The sequence below is a fragment of the Pygoscelis adeliae genome, unplaced genomic scaffold (assembly GCF_000699105.1).
Source record: "Pygoscelis adeliae isolate BGI_AS28 unplaced genomic scaffold, ASM69910v1 Scaffold145, whole genome shotgun sequence".
NCBI classification, from domain to species: domain Eukaryota; kingdom Metazoa; phylum Chordata; class Aves; order Sphenisciformes; family Spheniscidae; genus Pygoscelis; species Pygoscelis adeliae.
In genome coordinates, this window is record NW_008824866.1 from 3,972,517 (window position 1) to 3,978,516 (window position 6,000).

Below are 6,000 nucleotides of genomic sequence, written 5' to 3' on the forward strand. Positions count from 1 at the left end.
CCAGTTGCTGCACACGAGCTGGGGCAGGAATATGGAGCCAGAGGTGGGCTGTGGGGGTGGGATTGCCCTCTCAGCAACAATAAATGGTTATTTGACAGGCTCAGCTATACCTTCAAACCGTATGGTAGCCCCTTACTGTCCAACAGTTCTTCCTTGAAGGTGATTCCCTCTCATTTTCCCGATAGTATTCATTATGCCTTTAAATACCTGAGAGCACACTTTATTGAACCTGTACAATACCTGTTTTCTGAGGATTGAGTGGGAATTACTTGTCAGGGTTAAACCTGTCTGAGCTGTGGGTTTGACACTCTTCAGTGCTTTCAGGAAAAGACTGAAGTCTGGCCCGTGCTTCTGCAAGAAGTCGCATCTTCCTTCTTCCCGTACTTTGGTATTACAGTGCTAAATAATTGCGAGCTTGTATTTCCTTCTCGCCCTGCAAGATCTAACTCCGGTTATCTGAGTTAAGTATAAATACTATTATGGTAACTGCAGAGCTACAGAAGCTCTTCATAGCCTCAAACATTCCGAGTCTCACGCTCTGTGTGATGCAGGGAAGTAGAGGAGGCTTTGTTTCTCTGCTGGGATATGTGGCACAAAAACGACAATGTAACTTGTCCAAAATTGTGCAGCAATTCTGAGATGGGAAAAGGAGTTAAAGTCAGGTTCAAGACCATGACTATGTATACCAGCAAAAAATTCCAGTGGTTATACTTGTGGTCCTTACAGCAAGGACCTTTGCCTGCTACAGCCAAAACAGAAGCATTTGTGAAGCCTTACAGTAATATGCGCCAACTTACTGAATTTAATTAAGGGAAAAAATACGTGTGGAAGGAAAATCAATCAATCAGTAGCATGAGGGAAAAACTTCTGATTAAGAACATAATAAAAAACTCATGACTTTTGTGTTGTAAATATGTGAATTGAAGACTTTATTCTGCCTACTGACACGCTGAACAAATACATAACTGCAAAAGGTAGGAAACAAGTCTGATTGCTAGATACAGCCTATGGTGTTTTTAAAAAGTAATAAGATGGAGCTACTAACAAGTATTTCAAACCTTCTTGTGAACACAACGTCACTAAGAAAACACTTAGTGTGCCCAAAGAGCAAATCAAAAACACATGCCAAATTGTGAAAGCACAAGATCTGCCCTTAAAGAACCCGTATGGAGGATCAGTGCACAACAAAATACATTGTATGGAGCCTGTAGAAAACATAAAATTACATGAGGGATGGCTCGTTTTCCTGTTAGGACGTTTAAAGCATGACTTAAAATGCTGAATCAATGATGGATTTTTTTTTCCATAGGGAGAGGGAAGACACATGACCAGTCTTACCATTCTTGTCTGCTCTTCTTAATATCTACACAAAAAGAGAGAGAGAACAGAATCACTTTTTTTTGTATGGGTTAATAGCACACAATGCTGCATTTAGCGGGCATTTATAGTTTGAGCTCTACATCATATTTTCACAAGGCTGCATAAAATTGAAAAGCCCTTAGTGTGTCTCCATCCTTCCCTCAGAGTATTGCTTTCTTTAACTCCTCTGGTGCTGTGTGCACAGAAAACCAAGACCATAATAAGAACCAGCTTTATTTTCTAGTCTGTGCATAACTTATAAGGATGATGTTCAGGCACAAAACCTGATACCATATGGCTACCATGATACTGGATTTGGGGTTGAGAGAAGTGGTTTAAAGAAGCAAAGAAAAGATGATAGCTGGGAGGATGTGCTGAGCATCTGAGATGGTGAGAAAGACTCAGGGTTTGTGTGGGTGGAGGAAGCAAAGGGCTAAGTCAGGAGAGGAGCCGGGTGGCATGAAGGAATCAGACTGGGTGTGGGAGGCAGCCAGATCAGACGTGTGGGAGCAAATTTGAGGATTGCTCTGATAACGAGTGCAAACCAGATACAGAAGAAAGGGGAGAGAGAAAGCATAGAGGTTTATAAGCTGGGAAGGCAAGGGCAGCGCGGGGGTGCCTGCTGTAGAGCCTTTGCTGCAGCACTTCTGCCACAAAAACCGTATGTGACCCCAGCTTACCCACACAGTCTGCAGGTCTGCCTTTTCTCCTGTAAACGGCACATGCTGGAGAAGCTATTTAAATACGCAGGCAAGAGCCTGTAACATCTCGTGCAAAGTCTGAGAAGATGATCCTGGGGGGTGCATCCTGCGAGGAGAGGTGGCAGAGCCTTCCAGGCCCAGCCCTGCCATCGGCGGGGGCATACAGCACCAACCCATCCTAGGCTGTATGCAGGTGCACCGGCCCTGTCTTACTGCCGGTGACATGCTGCTATGCCCGCCCGTCCCTGCTGGAGTCCCATCGCAGGTACCACCACATTAGTTCATGCTTCGGAGAAGCGATCAGGGATAGGGAGTGGAAGTGACAGAGAGGGGTCTCCTCCAGTTTCTTTGCCCCCTGCTCTCTGGATGAGGTGGTTTTGCTGTGGCATGGGTCATCATATGACACTTCAGATATGTGCAATTGCCATGCGCTGTGACCCTGCTACGTTTCTGGACATAGTCCCCATCACTACTTCAGACTGAGCCGCAATGGGGAGTTATCCAGGCAATGCTGTAACAAGTTTAGACAAGGGAAGAAAGCAAATCTTCCAAATATAGTTTCTATTGCTGCTATGAATATCAGTAAAGGAAAGAGTTTCAAAATGGGCACATATATTTTTGAGAGTTGACAGCAAAGGAAACGTTCTCCGGTTTGATAAACTGCTAGTAGTATCTAAAGAGCTTCTCCAGCACGTGCCATAACTGCTCTGCTCCTAGAGGTGAAACCAAATGAGAAACCCAAGGATCCAGCTGCCAAGCTCTGTCGGAGCATCTTCGTGACTGTACTCAGTCAGGTGGGGTTAGCGGGGAACTAACAAAATTGTGACCCACATCCAGGACTTCACTTATAGTCTCTAAGCTGAACTTTGCATTGGACCAAGTTTACAGCACATAAAGTATGGAATGAACTTAGTTAAGATGACATCTTCCCTCCCTATATGTCAAAAAAAATCATATATTGCAACTCAATTTTCAGTATGAGGATTAGACTGCTTAGGGGTTTGAAATTTTTACTCTTAAACTGAAAATTTTCTCCTAATGAGAACTAAAAGACCAAATGCAGAGCAAAGGAAAGACCACTGAAAGCATTATTAGAATAAAATAAAACCTCTTTCTACAATCCTTAACAGGTAAAATGCAGTCCTAGATTCCTGGCAGGTTTGGCTGGATTTTTCGGGGACCCATTGCTGGTATTTCTCCTATCTCACTGGCAAGCAGCCTGGTTTCCTTTCTGTGTCACCTGAAGGAAAAGTCAGCCTGCTTGTCGAGGTACCCACCACCGTGCTGCCTGTAGGACTTGGTGCTGCTCTGGAGTTAGCAACCGTATGTTAACAGAGATGGCAAAGCCAGCGTGCTGAAAGGTTTTGCAGATTTTCAGCTGGAAGTGGAGAGATTTGTGAAATTTGGGAGGGTGGAGAAACACGATGCTCTGAGAACTAAAGGTTTTCTTCTGCCCAGTTACACCCGATAAAAGGGAACAGTGGATGCCCCCAAGCAGATGCATATCAAAGGGGCTAGTGCTGAAATCCCGCTCCTCGCCTCGCAGGTGCCTGGGCTGAGCTGAGCTGCCCGCTGTAGGCACATGCACGAGCATGTCTGATGGGAAAGAGCAAAGTGTGCTTCAGCGAGGTGATAAATATGCCCAGCACAGACCCAAGCAATATTAACAGAAGACCAGTGACTTGTGCCATGAGTAGCAAGGGCCCATGGAGAGCCACACGGGTGTTACAGGCACACCAGGTGATGCAGCCCACACCTTGTGCAAGACCTCTACGCGAGCAAGAGCGCTGGCTGCTCAGGCTTGGCTTATGGATATATAGGACTGGGACAGCTGTAGCAGTGGAGTTTCAATCTACTAGAAGTGCCCCATAAATATGGGTCAAAGGTGGCAAAAGTTTCTGCATAAGTAATTTATGTTTTTTATTTTTAAATTAATTTCAATGAATTACTTTTTATTATTTAAATTTCAGATTAATTAATTTCAATGAATTAAAAAAAACCCTTATGGAAATGTTAAAATCCTTTGGACACTTGATAGGGACTTTGACACAAAAGCAGGGAGGAGGTTGCATTAGAAATCAGGTCCCACTCTCATTAGATCTCTGCCCAGCTCCCAGTGGGACCAGGACCTGAGCGCCCTTTCTGTGCAGCCTTACAGCCAGTCTCTTGCTGCCTGGTCTAATATGCAGTAAAGTGTTTATACAGGTGGAGGCACTTCACTGAGGGGTTATCAGAGAGCTGCACACCCCCAAATATCTGTGATATGAGTGCACCCTCACAGGAGGAAGGGCCCCCAGGGTCCAGTCCCTGCTTTGAAGCAGGCAGAGACTAGGTTTGAATTTAAGGTTTTCCTCCAGATGTAAGAGCAGAAGTACAGCAGCAGTCCCCCTCCCTCCTCTTCACCACTTTTGTGAATGGCACCTGCTTTTCTAGAAATATGAACCTGACACTGGTTTAAGAAATTGCTGAAAATTAAACAAATAATTTTGATTTGAATGAAATTTTTTACTTTGGGTGAAATGAAAAGTTTTCGGTTTATCAGGTATTCTGACCATCTGCAGTTTCCTAACCCAGTGTGCTGAGTTAAACTGGGGAGTTGGTTCCATTTAATGTTTTTTAACTCTTTCCTGGCAGCTTGGGTTTCTCTTCTGTCTTTGCGATATGTACCTGTAATTCTCCTGTTTCTCTTACAAGAGGTATTTATAAGACCAAAAAGCTGCATTTTTCATTATACGTTTGAGTGGAACTAATAAAAGTCAACAAAGAGTCTAATTTAAATGATTTCTTACAGAGCCTAGAGCAATCAGGAGATGAGATGTGGCTTTCATTAGGGGCTGCTTGAAATAATTTGAGGAAAATGTTGGGGAAGTGTATGTGGGCACATTAGAGAAAATATCTACAGAGAGGGTCCTTAAGACAACCTTTAATACAGAACATGCCATTTCCAGCTGATATCGTGGACTAACCCTGGTATAAGCATTGGTCTGAAGGAGATCAGAGTTGGTAGTAGAGTTGGTCTGAAGATTTGTAGCTCTCATCAAGGACAGAGGATACTTTGGAGATCTTTGGGTGGGAGTTTGTCTGTTATCCAGGACTCACCTTGGACCAAGAAAGGCTCTGTGCTGGGCAAGTTTAGATAAAAAACTTTACAGCTGCATCTTGTGAGATGCTGAGCCCCCAGTGGTGGTCTAGCACAGCACCCCTGAGGGGCAGGATGGCCAGGTGAGCAGGAGGGCACCTTGCTGGGCTCCTCCTCAAAGGGCTGAGGGGCTCAGGGTCGTTCTGCACATCAACCCTGAGCACCTGAAATCCATCAAGATCTAATAGGATGGGAGGGAGCCTGCACAGTTTGGGAAAGAACTTTTGCAGCGTGAGATGCTCTTCAGTGAAAAGCACAGGAAAAAAAAAAAAAATCCAAGCAATGTATTTTGAAAAGTGACAGTGTTTTCACCCAGTGCCTCTCCTAACCACCCCCAATTGCTAACTAACCTGCTCTCCTCACACATGCACGCCATCAGAAACAAACTCATTCCCCTCATTAACGTTTTAAATGTTAAAAACGTTTTTTTAAAAAAGGAAAGGGGAAGGGAAAAGGGAAGGGAAGGGGAAGGAAAAAGGAAAAGGAAAGACAAAAGACTCACAGCCTTGCTGGGCTTCACCCCCTTCCACCCCAAGGAGGAAATCATGGCTCCAGAAAAAGAAAAAAAAAAAAAAAAAAAGAGAAATAAAAGAAGAAAAAAGACAAAAAATATAAAGGGGGGAGGGAGAGAAAAAGACAAGGAAAAAAGGCCAAACAAAACAAAGGAACCCCATCCATTCCCCCACCCCCCCAAAAAACGCCTGCAATTGCTGCCTTTGCCGGAGGGAGGGGGTCCGCGTCAAGGACGGCGCTTACTCACATCGCGGAAGATGCGCAGCCCCGCTCCCAGCTCCGCCGCCA

General features: G+C 44.6%; 1 protein-coding gene across 1 annotated transcript in view; it reads right to left on the reverse strand.

Moving 5' to 3' along the window:
• NECAB1 (N-terminal EF-hand calcium binding protein 1) overlaps positions 1-5,994 on the reverse strand; it is a 72,385-nt gene extending 66,391 nt beyond the window's left edge. Inside the window, exons 1-2 of the mRNA XM_009324430.1 lie at positions 5,960-5,994; positions 1,339-1,363 (exon numbers count right to left, since the gene is read on the reverse strand). The gene's annotated coding sequence lies outside the window, so the exon portion shown is untranslated. The remainder of the gene's footprint in view (positions 1-1,338; positions 1,364-5,959) is intronic.
• Between the last annotated feature and the right edge of the window lie 6 nt (positions 5,995-6,000).